The sequence below is a fragment of the Asparagus officinalis genome, chromosome 4, assembly GCF_001876935.1.
Source record: "Asparagus officinalis chromosome 4, Aspof.V1, whole genome shotgun sequence".
NCBI classification, from domain to species: Eukaryota; Viridiplantae; Streptophyta; class Magnoliopsida; order Asparagales; family Asparagaceae; genus Asparagus; species Asparagus officinalis.
This window is the reverse complement of record NC_033797.1, coordinates 2,700,228-2,715,753: the sequence shown is the minus strand read 5'-3', so window position 1 is coordinate 2,715,753 and position 15,526 is coordinate 2,700,228. Positions and strand designations below refer to the sequence as shown.

General features: G+C 38.2%; 1 long non-coding RNA gene across 1 annotated transcript; it reads right to left on the bottom strand.

Annotated features, from left to right (window-relative positions):
- LOC109836354 lies at nt 5,251–15,520 on the bottom strand. The gene is made up of 2 exons (XR_002245930.1): nt 14,892–15,520; nt 5,251–5,476 (listed from the first exon to the last, which is right to left on the bottom strand). It is a non-coding gene; the product is annotated as an uncharacterized LOC109836354 (long non-coding RNA).

Here is a 15,526-nt window from a genome sequence, read left to right as displayed (position 1 = left end):
CACGAGTTCGAGAAAATCTTTCGGTAGACAAAAGTACCCTTAGAATTCAAATATTAATCAATTAAGTAAGAGTAAGTTGATAAATTGATAAATTCTTATTGGATATACATAGTATGATGAAGATGATGATATAATTTAAATTGAAATGTAAATGTAAACCTGAATAAAACTATTAAATACCAAATTTACAAATGTCTACAAGACGAAGACGAAGGGCGTATATGCAAAAATCAAATAAATTAAAGAGACAAATAATGTCTGCCCCAAAGGTCGAACCCAGGAACAACGTAGACTCTACAAATGTATATAATGTGGACATGATATTTGTAAAACCTACCAAACAAATTAAAGAGACAAAAATCATTCTCAAAATTATAAAAAAGGAAAATTAAAACAAACGATTGGGACCTGAGGGCACAACGTGGTGATCTCTCACCAACTATAATTCAAGTAGTTCGCGGTACTGTATAATTAGTTTCAAAATTTAATTATATTATTATTTTTTAAATAGAACTCTATTTATAATTGTTATCCTCTCACATGCAACATCACATACTAATATATATAAGTCAATAAATTACAACAATTCTCATAGCACTTTCATCTCTTTCTATAGGTATGTGAATTTGTTATTTTCTTTTTATTAGATTACATTAGATTATTTTAAAGCAATTAATTATATTATATATTTAATTTTTTTTTAAATTAAGAAGTTGAAACAATTTTTTTAGTACTTTCATCTATTTTCTTATTATTAGATTAGATTATTTTAAAACAATTAATTATATTGTATGTTTGATTTTTTTTTCAGATCAGAAATCATAACAATTTTCATAGCATTTTCAACAGGTATATAGCTTTGTTATTTTCTTCTTATTAGATAAGGTTATTATATTAGATTAGATTGTTTAAAAATTATGAATTATGAAATTATAATAATTTTCTTATTACTTTCATCTATTTTCTTCTTATTAGATTAGATTTTAAAGTAATTAATTATATTATATATTTGATATTTTTTCATATCATAAATTTTAATTATACTATTATTATTTAAATGAATACTATTTGTTTAAAAGTCAAAGAGGATCGCACACATATCTTAGATCTCAATGTCATTTGTAATACTTACATATATGTGTTGGTTAAAATAAATTTCATGTATAGGCTTAACTTATATGATCATACTTTAGCCGATTAGATAATTTAAATTTTTTTTACACCCAAACTCTTCCACAAAATCAAAAGAGAGTAGCAATACTATAGCTATATATAATCACAGGACCACGAATATATTGAAAATTAACAAAGAAAATCACATAAATAAAAACAATATTAAAATACTCCCACACACCCACTGTTTTTAAAATCACCCTTCTCCATCTCCATCTATAATATATCTACATATCCAAGTTAAGCTTTTAGAGTTTCCCTCTCACCAGCTACACTATTGATCAATTCTCCTTTTTCCTTTGTACTTAAATTATATAACATTCATTGTGATGAAGACTCACCTAGGTTCTTTGCCTATCTTTAACGCACAATAAAAAAACAATGTACTAGGTGAAAGCACCATAATGCCACTAGGAAAGAATCCTAGAGGGTGAATAGAGTTTATGCTAATCTAATCGGATTTATGCCAAATTAAAACTATTTAACAATATATCCTAGAAAGAATGATATTCAACAAGATATGAGCAATGATATACAATTAACACAAGGGTGAAATAAACATGAACAAGATAGTGGGCAATATAAACAAAGAGCAATTGATAAATAGTGATATAAACAATAAGCACGAATATAAATAAACGCCAATGACAAACGCAAACAAACGACATGATCACGGAGTTCGGTCCCCACGGAGTTCGGTCCCCACGACCTACGTCTTCGCTCCTCACCTCGAGGAGATCTCCACTATCGCATCGGGTTTTCTACGCTTACCCGAAAAACGTTTAGACCTTACAATATCGGTTTTCAACGCTCATCGATCAACGTTCACAATCACTCACAATGTAACTACACTAACTACCACCTTAAGATCTCTAGCCCGTGTCTCCCTTTAGTATTAGGAATTACAACCTATCTCTAGGCATTACCACCTACTCCACTCCTCTTGGGATGACCCCGTCTCTCACCATACACTCCTCTTGGCGTACTAGTGTAATACAAAGTAAACCTCATGATTTTAGCTCACAGCAAATAATTTTTTCTCTAATACAAGGCGAGAACTCAATTAGGCACAACTCAAAGTTACAATCTCTCACAATCCTAATTATACTATGTATAAAAATACTAAAAGCTCAAGTGGGTGTGTGTAACAATGAGATTTAATACAGCAAAATCAAACTAAACTCAATATAGATTCTAGCTTAAATATGGAAATGAAAATCAAACATATAAAATAGCTAGATTAAGTTTAGAAAACTTCTCTAATAAATGACAAGAGTGAGAGAGAGATGAGTTGAAGCTCAAACATCAAAGGATGATCTCCTCTTTGCTCTTGTGAAAATTTCTTCACAAACTAAACTCTTGAAACAAACTAAAACCAAACTTAAAACCCTTGTAACTTGTTTAAAAACTTTCTTCTTGTTGAATAAAACAGAGGGTATGTGAGGGTATTTATAGGAACCCCAAAGACAAGAGAAACCAAGACAAAAAGACCAAAATTTCAAAACTGTAAAAGGCTGAAAAAACTAGTCGTTACAGCATCAGTCGACTAATGAGTTGACTGTTAAAGGCATTTTCTAGTTCATCAGTCGACTGACGGACCTTATCAGTCGACTGATGACCTCATCAATCGACTGGTCAGTCGACCAAAATAAAACAAAAACTTTTTTGAATTGCTGGCACTTTCTTCAGTCGACTGGTCGGTCGACTGATTTCATCAGTCGACTCACCAGTCGACTGATAACAGATATACAGCCTGTTTAAAGCAAAAACCTGATTTTTAAACTGCCTTTAAAAATAGCAAATAAATTCAGAAAAATGTAAAACTTTGGGAAATAATTGTAGACATGATAATACACATGCTACAAAAATGGTTCAAAACATGAAAATGAAACATACTTGTTTTGACATTTTGACTTCACCATGTTTTGAAACTTCATAAACTGATTTCATAGACTTAATAAAAGATGTATATTATGCTTGTTAAGTCTATAAACTAGAATACACTATTTTCACATATAAACATGAAAAAATATATATGTAAACAAGAATATAGGTTTCATATTTATATAAACTTGTAAACAAAAAACGTGTATATATATACAACTATATATATATGAGAAACCAATAAAATGTGTGTGTATATGATATTAAGCTTAAAGTATCTAACACACATAATATATAACCTAAATTAAATATACCCAAGCTTGAAGGTCTTCAATATAGCTCTTCTTGGTAAACTTGCGGATGAAGCTTGATGTTGGATCTTTAGCTTAAATTGCGAGGCTTCATACTGATATTCCGCCAACCTCTATTGGATATGATCGTGAAAGCTTGATTCCATCCATCCTCCAATATATTATTTGTCTAGAATAAATAAAAAACACAAACACTAGACAAACAACATTAGTTATAAATTGTTTGTTAATCATCATCAAAACAAAAGGACCCAACACTAGGTAGTTAGTTAATAATGAGATCCTGTCATTATAAATAAATTAAGAAAATATTAATAGTTTTTAAGAATGTATTACGTTCCCTAGCTTCCATTGCAAACTTGTCGGTTGTTTATTTCTGGCTCCAAGAGATTTTTAAAATTAATCTTGAGGGTTGCTTGCATTAAAAAAAGTTATGTTAGAGGGCTCATATAGTCTGTTTTATAGTTTAAAATTATTAACACATTTTGTTTCTGATGCATATCAATTATGAGTAATAACATCACTTGATTGATCCAAGTATATCCTAATATATTTCCTAGACTCTTGCCTTGTCTTTTACTCTCTATTATATACCAACCTGATATCACAAATGATATAGACGATGAAGACACTATAGTAAAATTGCCCAGGAAAAAGATATAGGTGGAGAATAATTGATATCGGCTCAACTAAATATGAAAAAAGAAGGAATAAATAAATTTTATTTTTAAATATTTTATAGTATAACTTAATTTTTGAGTAAAATTAGGAATCTTAGAAGTGATTTTCATGCAAAATTTTAATATATTTATGTGAATGATTTTGTCAAATAAAATTATACTAGATCCATCATTAATCTTCAGTATTTATTTTTTTATTTTAAGTCTACCAATAGTTAAGTTGTCTTATAGTCTTGTGAAAAGTTTGTGCTCAATGCTGAGCTTATACAAACCATCTTAATATTAAGTAATTGATTATATTTTTATTGACACATCAACAATATATTATTATATTTTTTTAAACTTAACACTACATTTAATGACTAAGATAAACAAATTGGAGGTCGATGATTTGATCCTATAAACAAATATGTTACATGAAGTTTGATATAATTTAAAAAATAAATGTTGTGTATGCAAGTATATAAAAGTATATTAATCTCAGTTTTACACACAAATCTATTTCATAAATGTTTTTTTAGAAATGTTTAAATAAAATTTATAGCAAATGTAATAATCCATATTTATAGATTTTAGCTCAAAATAAAGCTGACTTATTTTATAGTAACGAAATAAACAAAAATAATAAATAATTTTGATATTTAACCACGTGCCATTGCACGTGCACAAGAACTAGTTTTACAAAATAAGCAACCAAAACATGTGAGCAATAAGATTCATATGCCCCTCTCATTATTGTTTCTGTTGATAAGCTAAAAGAAGCTGTCATTTTCATACTCATTCTGTGGGATAAAAACACTAAGAGATGATTCAACATTCTCTCCCCCTTATGGATAACCTCCGAAGTATATATCATGTCTAACACAACAATATATGAGTAATCAAAGTAAGAGAGAAAATATTCTTATTTTTCATATGGGCTACTAAGAAATATATGAACTATATGATAAATACCTTACCAAAATTATTTAGCAATAATTTTTTTTAAGAAGGACACAAAATGATGAATAATGCACCAGGCAGAATGTAACCTCAACTAAGTATACATCTAAATATCTAATCAACAAATAGAATGCCATCAATGCTAGTAGGCTGTGTATTCTCAGAATAATTCAAAATTTCGGTCATCTGGAGAAATACTAATACAATGTAATCACAGATTCACAGTTTCATCAAACATCGGTAAACCTGAGAGAGATGCATTCCAAAACTTCATAAATTTATTTAATGTTACAGTTCTCCAAAACATTATTGTTTCTTTGCTTGAACAAATTGGGTAAGAACAAGAATTTACATTTGTTATCTATGTACAGATTAAATCTTATGAAGTAAAAAGAATAACTTTTGATCATTTGTATAATGCGTGCCACTGTCAAGCTTCACATCAATCTCAGCATCTCTGCTACCATCAAACCAAATATTCCCAACCTATGCACAAAAAAACTGGCAATAAGGCTGCATCAAATTTTCGATTAGTGAAGTGGTCATTTGTGCGCTCTTTACCTGAACTCATAGGTTATCATCACCATCAAAGTATCTCGCGGTTACTATCCACTGTATTAATGATGCACCAACAGAAAAGTAATCCTTTGTCGGTGCACGAATTCCCGAGTCTTCTTGTATTACACTGTTCCTGAAAGCTAGACAGTGTGAATGTGATGGACGAGAACCGCTTGAGACTTTCTTGTCATCATCTCAGTTTCACAGCAATCTCATCCTCAAGGAGACCAATGAGTTCTTTTTTACACTTTGAATCATCATCACTGCTTATAGTAATCTATGCAAGGCTCGCAGCTCTTCATCTTTGCCCTTTTCAAGCAGGCCTCTCTGCTAACCACACTTGCTCCAGCAAGCTTTCCTTGATCCCTGAGAAAACTCATGGAACTGCTTGAGGATGGTAATTGAGATCAAATACTTTGTACAGCAACGATGTCAATCAATTGCTTCAATTGCCTATAAAAAATGGTTTACATGTGAACAAGATATTAGTTTTATTTAAAAAAATAATAAGTTTATGGAAAAAGGATAAAATAGATCAGATCAGATATTATTATCATTTAAGTTTTTCTCCCCGCCAAAACCTAAGCCTTTCACCGTCAAAACACATTTAGGAAGTAGCTGATGGTAGCTGGTTGCAAACATAAAGCCAAAGTCCAGATTGATGAATTTGTAGAGTCCAAATTGATATTAGAACAAGGGGCAAGGCCTTATTATAGAATGCATGATGCCCCAATAGAATTCTACAAGTTTATAGGCATAAGTAAGTTCAGGTTGAACATTTTGATGTCTGGAAAGTCCAAAATCCAAATAGATGATTTTTGGAGTCAATCTGTGAACATGAGGCAAGCTTGCGATAAAGAGGAGGTACTGGAGTTATGGAGTGTTGATGATGGTGGAGCCAGGATGCTGGAGCCAAGGCCATGTAGAGCTCCAAGTATACCCATTCGACTTGAGCCTAATTGGTAGTAACTGTGGTGCAGATTTGTTCAAGTCAGCTGTCTCGCATCCGACCAAGTACTTAATTGAGCATTACTAGTGTTGCGCGCAGCGGAAATTTCGGCAGCACTTCGGCAGCACAACAAGAGAGTCAGGTCGCAATAAGAATTCTTGTTTCTCAAAGGGAACAAGAATCTGAAGCCTATATCCTATCAAAATAGGATATTAGCTCTTCCTCTCGTCAGCTCTAGGACTGCGCGTCGAGGGACCCTAAAAGCTATTACAAATCACACAAAAGCAGTACAACCAATTTTAACGTGGTTCGGCAAATTGCCTACGTCCACGGGGCAAGGAGGGGGGAGATCTACTAATAGAGGAAGAGAATACAACTAGGGTTTACACAAGAATCTCACAAATAAAACCCTCACACAAAACTCTCAAACCTCTCACACAAACTCTCTCTACAAAAGATGCTCAGAACCCTCTTGACGGCTGCTGAAAACTCCTCAAGCTTCTGCTTTTTCTTTTCCTCCGCAGACGCAATTGATTTTGTCTGCAGCCGCAAAACTTTGCATCAAACTCCTTCGCACCTCCTTTTGCACAAAAGAAAACCTAATAAACAATTGTTTATATAGGTAACAGAGAGAAAACGCGTGAGAGTTTGAAACCGACTCAAAATCCGAACAAACAATTCCCCTGCATGTTATTCGTGGGCCTGGGCCTTATCAGGTCCGGTTCACAATTCTCCACCTCGGTGAAGTTTTTCCAAATCTGAACCGACACCAAATGCATCCAAAAGTCCCACTTGTTGTGTCCAGTACAAACTCAATCCACAACAAGTCGAGAACCCGAACGAGAGTCCAAACAATCTCACCCCCATCAAAATCCAAACCGGCTGCATCTGAAAGACTGCCTACGTATCCTCTTGCCCAAGGAATCAAGCCGAACGTAGTTCACCAAAATGGCCGTCAACGGCCTCAACAATCACGAATATGCAACAAGTTTCGACAATGATCAAACTTGTTGCTCGGAACCACCTTAGTGAGCATATCTGCCGGATTATCCTTCGTGTGGACTTTAACAATCTCCACATCGCCATCTTCAAGAACATCCCGAACGAAGTGATAACGAACGTCAATGTGCTTCGTCCGCGCATGAAAAACCTGATTCTTCGCCAAATAGATAGCACTCATGCTATCACAATAAATAGTGACGGACCTCTGCGATATACCAAGTTCCTCCAAAAGCCCTCGAAGCCAAATAGCCTCCTTCACAGCCTCCGTAACTGCTATATACTCTGCCTCCGTCATAGACAAAGCCACTGTCGACTGTAAGGTGCTTCTCCAACACACCGGCGCACGGGTCAAAGTAAACACATACCCCGTAGTAGACCGGCGCTTATCCAAATCCCCGGCATAATCCGAATCAACATAGCCAATGCATAGCTGCCCACCTGTAGTGTCCCGCTCATAAACCAAACCAACATTGAGCGTACCTCGAATGTACCTCAAAATCCATTTCACGGTGTCCCAATGACCCACTCCTGGATTGTGCATGTATCTCGATACCATGCTCACCGCCTGTGACAAATCTGGTCTCGTACATACCATTGCGTACATCAAGCTCCCAACCACGCTCGCATATGGAGTCTTCGACATCAACTCACGATCTTCAACTGACTTCGGTGAAAGACCAACTGAAAGCTTCAAATGGGCTCCCAAAGGTACACCAACTAGCTTCGTATCCATGCTAACATGGAATCGCTGTAGAACTTTCTTCAAATAAGCCACCTGTGTCAAACAAATTCTGCCCTTCTTCTTGTCTCTGCCGATCTCCATCCCTAGAATGCGCTTCGCCTCACCCAAGTCTTTCATCTCAAACTCATTTGATAGTTGAACTTTCAACTCATCTATAGCCGACCTGGAAATAGAGGCAACCAACATGTCATCGACATAGAGCAACAAATAAATGTACGCACCTCCTTTTAACTTGCGAAAATATACGCAAGGATCAAACTGGCTCCGAGTGTACGAATGACCAATCATAAAACCATCAAATCGCCTATACCACTGTCGAGGAGACTGCTTCAAACCGTATAGCGATTTCTTCAGTTTGCAAACCAACTTATCTTTCCCTGCAGCTCGGAATCCCAATGGCTGAGTCATATATATTTCTTCATCAAGATCACCATGAAGAAATGCCGTCTTCACATCCAACTGATCTAACTCTAAACCATACTGTGCCACCAAAGCTAGCAAAATCCGAATCGAAGAATGCTTCACCACCGGAGAGAAAACCTCATTATAGTCAATACCTTCCTCCTGTGCATAGCCCTTCGCAACCAACCTAGCTTTGAACCTCAATGGAGTGCCTTCAATGCCCTCCTTCTTCGTGTATACCCACTTGCAACCAATTGCCTTCCGCCCCTTTGGAAGCTTAACCAGCTTCCATGTATCGTTCTTATGAAGAGATTCCATCTCCTTCTGCATAGCCACCTGCCACGAATCAGCCTCCGAACTCTGCTCGGCCTCTCTGAAAGTAGTAGGTACCAACTCATCGATACTCTCCACCGGAAGTGCATACGCAACTGTGTCGGCATACCGTGCTGGCATCTGTATGTTTCTCCTCTGTCTCCTAGCCGCAATAGAATCCTGAACCTGAGCCGTCGGTTCCTGATCCTGCACATTTGTACTCGTATCCTCCGTGTCACCGTCATGCTCGCCTGGCGTCACCTCAGTCGGCACCTGCATGGATACTGTACCATCTGGACAATGTGGAGCTGCATCGATCTCCACCACCTGCGATATCTCCTCCGTCGGATCCCTCTCCACCTGATGAGAGCTAGGAAGCTTCAAGATAGAAGCCTCATCAAATGTGACGTCCCTACTCAGCACAATCTTCTTATCCACTGGATCCCAAAGCTTGTATCCCTTGACACCACGCTTGAATCCTACAAATATGGCCTTCCTAGCTCGAGGTTCCAATTTATCAGTTCTAACATGATAATATGCAGGGCACCCGAATACCTTGAGCTGGTCATAGTCATGTGCTGGCTTTCCCGACCACATCTCCATAGGGGTTTTCCCCTCAATCGCAGATGAAGGCAGCCTATTAATGAGGTGGCTCGCATATGTAAGTGCCTCAGCCCAAAAGATCTTCTCCAAACCACTCTGCGACAATAAGCATCGAATCTTCTCCAGTAAAGACCGATTCAACCTCTCTGCCACCCCATTTTGCTGCGGTGTATGACTAACTGTGAAGTGTCTCTCTATGCCCTCGTCTCGACATAGCTGCTGAAAGGGGTCAGAAGTATACTCACCACCGTTGTCGGATCGCAACGTCTTGATCTTTCTCCCAGTCTGCAGTTCCAATCTCTTCTTCCACTCCACAAACAAATCTAGGACTTCACTCTTCTTCGTCATGGTGTACACCCAACAACGCCTAGAATAGTCATCTACAAAAGTGACGAACCAATGTCTACCACCAAGTGATGCAGTCTTGGTGGGACCCCAAACGTCTGTGTGCACGTAGTCCAGGATGCCCCTCGTCTGATGAATGGCAGTCCCGAACTTCACCTTCGTCTTCTTGCCAAGAACACAGTGCTCACAGAACTCAATCTTCCCACTCTTGGCTCCCTTCAATAGCCCCTGCTTGCACAATGCCTGCAGTGACTTTTCACCTGTGTGCCCCAATCTATAGTGCCAAAGTCTGCTCATGTCCGCTTCTGAAATAGCCGAAGCAACCTGGCCAATCTCGGTGCTTCCCTTCAGATAATACAAATTCCGATTGCGGACTCCCCTCATCACCACCAATGATCCCTTAGTAACCTTCGCTACAGCGTTTTCGAAAGTCACCTTGAATCCCTTCGCCTCCAAAGCTCCAACTGAGATAAGATTTTTCTTCAGTTGAGGAACAAATCTCACCTCCTTCAACTCACGGACTACTCCATCGTGCATCCTAATCCGTACGGTACCTATCCCACAAACGCCACAGGATTGATCATTTCCCATGACAACAACGCCCCCGTCGACTTTCTCAAAAGATGCAAACCAGTCTCGCCTAGGGGTCACATGAAAGGTAGCGCCGGAATCAAGCATCCAATCTGATGCATCCACATGGTTCACCTCCGGAGTAATCAGTAGAGAAAAGCACGAATCATCGGAATCATCGCCTTTCGCAATGTTCACCTCATTGGCCTTCGGGCCCTTTTTCTTGCTATTCTCCTTCTCTTTGAGCTTCGGGCAGTCTCTCTTCCAATGTCCCTGCTCCTTGCAGAATGCACATTGGTTCTTTGTTAATTGGTGGCGGCCTCTAGACTTTGACCTCCCTCTGTTACCACCTTTCGGATATGGGCTTCTACCTCTTGTCGACAAGGCCTCTCCTGAAGTACTAGCGCGGGAAGTCTCCTTGTCCTTCCTCCTCAAATCATAGTTGGTCAATGCGTTAGTCACTTCACTATAACTGATAGAAGATCTCCCGTTCAACAAAGTGAGCACGAAGGTATCATACTCCTCATCCGGTAAGGAGCCCAACAAAATAATCGCCTTGTACTCATCCGATATCTTCTCATCAACATTCGCCAAGTCTGACAACAACTTAGTGTAGTTGTTCACATGAGCCGCAAGCGAGGTGCCTCTGGACATCTGGAATCTGAATAACCTACGCAGCAAGTGCAATCGGTTCTCAACACTCTTCGTAAGGTACTTATTGTTGAGAATTTCCCACATCTTCATCGCAGACGTCACCCCAATCACATCATACTTCAGCTCCTGTTCCAAACAGGACCTGATCACCCCACAAGCGTTCCTATTCATTTTCTCCCATACCGCCTCTTCATATTTAGGTGGCCTCTCGTGGACCATGATGGTCTCTTCCAAATTCTGAGCATTTAACGCATCCTGTACGTCGCTCATCCACAAACCAAAGTTGATTTTTCCGTCATATTTCACCACACTAATTTTGGTGTTTTGAAAACCAACTTGTATTGTACCCGCCATCGATTTGCTGCTTTCACCTTCTTCTCCCATTGCGAACTAACTCCAAATTGTAGAGAAAGAACAAATTTGATAGAATTAGGAACCACCCAACTGAACCCTAGATCGGATTCCAAATAGATCTCCTATCCACACGAGGAAAGCGAAATCTCCAACGGCAACTCCTAATGCTATCTCCACCGAAGCCGAGAACTCCAAGAACCAAGCTTCACACAAAAAATCTTCCTCCACCAAAAAAACCCCTAGATCTGAAATCTGGGCTCTGATACCACTTGTTGCGCGCAGCGGAAATTTCGACAGCACTTCGACAGCACAACAAGAGAGTCAGGTCGCAATAAGAATTCTTGTTTCTCAAAGGGAATAAGAATCTGAAGCCTATATCCTATCAAAATAGGATATTAGCTCTTCCTCTCATTAGCTCTAGCACTGCGCATCGAGGGACCCTAAAAGCTATTACAAATCACACAAAAGCAGTACAACCAATTTTAACGTGGTTCGGCAAATTGCCTACGTCCACGGGGCAAGGAGGGGGAGATCTACTAATAGAGGGAGAGAATACAACTAGGGTTTACACAAGAATCTCACAAATAAAACCCTCACACAAAACTCTCAAATCTCTCACACAAACTCTCTCTACAAAAGATGCTCAGAACCCTCTTGACGGCTGCTGAAAACTCCTCAAGCTTCTGCTTTTTCTTTTCCTCCGCAGACGCAATTGATTTTGTCTGCAGCCGCAAAACTTTGCATCAAACTCCTTCGCACCTCCTTTTGCACAAAAGAAAACCTAATAAACAATTGTTTATATAGGTAACAGAGAGAAAACGCGTGAGAGTTTGAAACCGACTCAAAAACCGAACAAACAATTCCCCTGCATGTTATTCGTGGGCCTGGGCCTTATCAGGTCCGGTTCACAACTAGATGGGAAAATGATTTAAGGACCCAAAATATGGGACCAAGTGAGGGGACAGATGAGGTGTCCCCTCTATTGGTCCCATATTTTGGGTCCCCGTAGCAGCACTCTACTAGATGACTTTAGGCCCCTACCCTTTTTTTCCTTCAAATCTGCCTACAATGCTTGCTTTGATGTGTTAATTTTGAACAGCAGAGTCGGCTACCTGCTACATAGCCCATATGACTCCAAATTATGAACGTTACACTAAGTTCTATGGAAAGCTTATGCTATTTGGCGAGAAGTTATAATTTTCTTTTTCTATTCAGCAAGCTTATGCTATTTGGCGAGAACTGCTAAATTTTGTGCTTCATGTGCACTTTAGCTTAAAGATTCCCCTACTCCATTCTCTCCAAATTATGAATGTCACACTAAGTTCTACGGCAAAATGTTATTTGGCAAGAAGTGTTAAATTTTGTACTTCATGCGCACTTTAGCATAAAGTTTTCCTAGTCCATTCTCTCTTTTGTTTTGCTCATTTTCTAGAAATTTAGAAAGATCCGAGCCAATTGTTGCCACCAACAAAGCTACATCCTTGTAGTTATTCTGCATCTTCACTTTCATTTTTATGTGTATACGTGTCGGTCATAGTGAAACCTACAAGGTTGTTTTGAAAAAAAATTGTGAGCTTCTAAAAGTTAGATTTTAGTCTATTTAAAAATGTAGATAAACTTTAAGACAATGAATTTTTTAAGTGTATTCCCCATTCCCCCATTGTTAAATTGCAATAGTAAACACACCTTTATGTGAATAAAGTAGCAAAAGCTTTAATCTTTAAACTTAAATGAGAAAATCTTTAAGAAATAAAGAAATACCAGAAGCAGAGCCATTGAGTGCCATCAATAGAGGTCCAAGCAGTCCAACATCCAAAATTTCAGACACATAACAACACATTTGTGTTGGATATAGTATGCTAACTCGACTTTCTGTGTCCTGCAAGGAAATTAAAGTACACTGGAATATAGTCATAAATATAGATTGGTTAAAAAGTTATGAACATCAGCTTTGAGGTACTAGTCAAAAGATCAAATTCAACCTAGACTGTACCTTTCACTCTTTCAGGAAAATAGCCTCATGACTAGTCGACCATAACTTTCCCAGTAAGACGATGAGATTCCAAAAGCTCAACGTTGTAGTTAAATCTCCACACCACTTTGGCCGATCGAGGGCCCTTTAGTGGACAAAACGAGCTTACTGTGATTAGAGCATCTATCAGTTCATCGATAGAAGTCGGCCCAATTTATTTGTGCTTGCACTTCTCAGTATTTCCACATGCTTCAGTTGCCTCTGATCGCTTGTGACACTACATCCAACTTCTTGTTTGATATCCGAAAACTTTGGACTTGGCTTTGCGACGGGCTCACTAGTAGAATTCTCACAATAAGGTGGATTCTTTGGAAAGGACCTATTCGGACACTGATTTGCTAAATCAGGGCCTTCCTTTCTCTGGTCGTAGCTTAACCAAAGATATGCCGGTTTATCGGTACTGCTAATTTTCTCTACTGCATGTTACAAAGTGTTGCCACCTTCACCACTGAAAGATGCCTTAATCTCATGGGGTGAATTGAAAGTTGTTACTTCATTAGTGGAATTGAGCCTAGCTGAAGTTTCTCTATTCTCCACAGGCTCTTCCTTTTACCTTTTGTGAAGGAAATGGTTGTGAACCCTCATGATTCAATATATTTTCCTCGTACGTAGGACGATTTCTGCAAGATTGAGGCCTTAATTTCTCGTATAGAACTATTATTATTTTTAGAACCAATGCCGAAATTACTGTGAGATGGTGATCCCTTATTCTTCTGAACTCTAGTTTCCAAGAGAGTTAACTTATTCGGAAACTTCTTGGATTCTGGCGTTCTCTCTTTAGTTACGACAGAGTTCAAATTAAGTCCAAGGTCTGAAATCCCCCATTTGTGAACTGCACTCAATTTTCCTCCTAGAGCCTCGGACTAGGATGTTTAATTCATTAACCTCATAATGAAATAGGAAAATCCTTGTGCTCCAATCACAAGAACACAGTTTTTTCGCATAAGCCAAGCATGCAGACCTATCCGAAGAACATATGCAACCAACTGCGAAAACTGCGAAGAACCAAGAATTTCCCTTCTTAGCCGTTCCATGTCAACACGGTCTTGATTATCAAGAAGAAATATAAGAGAGATAAATCTTATATCCAGAATCTTTGTGCAGGTAAAACTTCTTAAAACTTTTTTGGCTGTTTATTTGGGTTGTTATTAAAGTGCGTGTAGCCAACACCCTTAAAGTCATGGGGTCCTTGTTTCTATAATAAGTAGAACGCTCCATTTTTCATGCACATCTCCGGACAGTCTCGTTTCCTATCATGATACTTATTGGAACTATTAAAGCTACTTAAAATGCTATAAATAGGAATACTTTCTAACACATAAACATCCAAGTGAATCCTTTGGCAACGAAGGCAGAGAATGAGGCATACATAGTTTACCTTAAGTGACTTGGCTGCAGGATTCTATCTTCGATCTCCACATGCCTCTTTCCATCTTAAACTCTCTATAGTGTTCTTTCAAAGAAGTGGAATATTCCACTGTGCTCTTAACTGCTTCTCTTGCCGCTCCCGTCAATAGTTCGTCGTGGGATAACGATATCTTGTGAGCCTGTTTGCGGTTAAGCTCTGCAGCATTCTGCCCGTGAGGCAACCAGTCTGAAGTGGCTACATTTACAGCCACAGTACAAGAGAATCCACAACTGAGTCCTGAATGATAAGCTCTAGGGAATGTCAAAACAAGCTCCCCTTCATTCTGCACGGAGCAATAAATAGGCACACCCTCTCTTTTAAGCAAAGCAGGTGAAAATTGGGTAACCTGGAATGGATAAAAAAAAAGAGACACAGCAAAATTTAAAGAAATATTAAACAGATATGGCACGGGCTTAAGACGGATTCCCACAGACAATTGGGGGTGACAAATTTCCTACAACTCAATAACGAAACATGATTATGTCCAGGTTCATCTCCATATAAAAAAATGTGTCTTGCTAGTTTTCAGTTTTTATTTTCCCCTTTAACCTAAGGTTATTAAGGGTGTTTTCATTATTAGTCCCTTCAATCTTTATCATATTTGA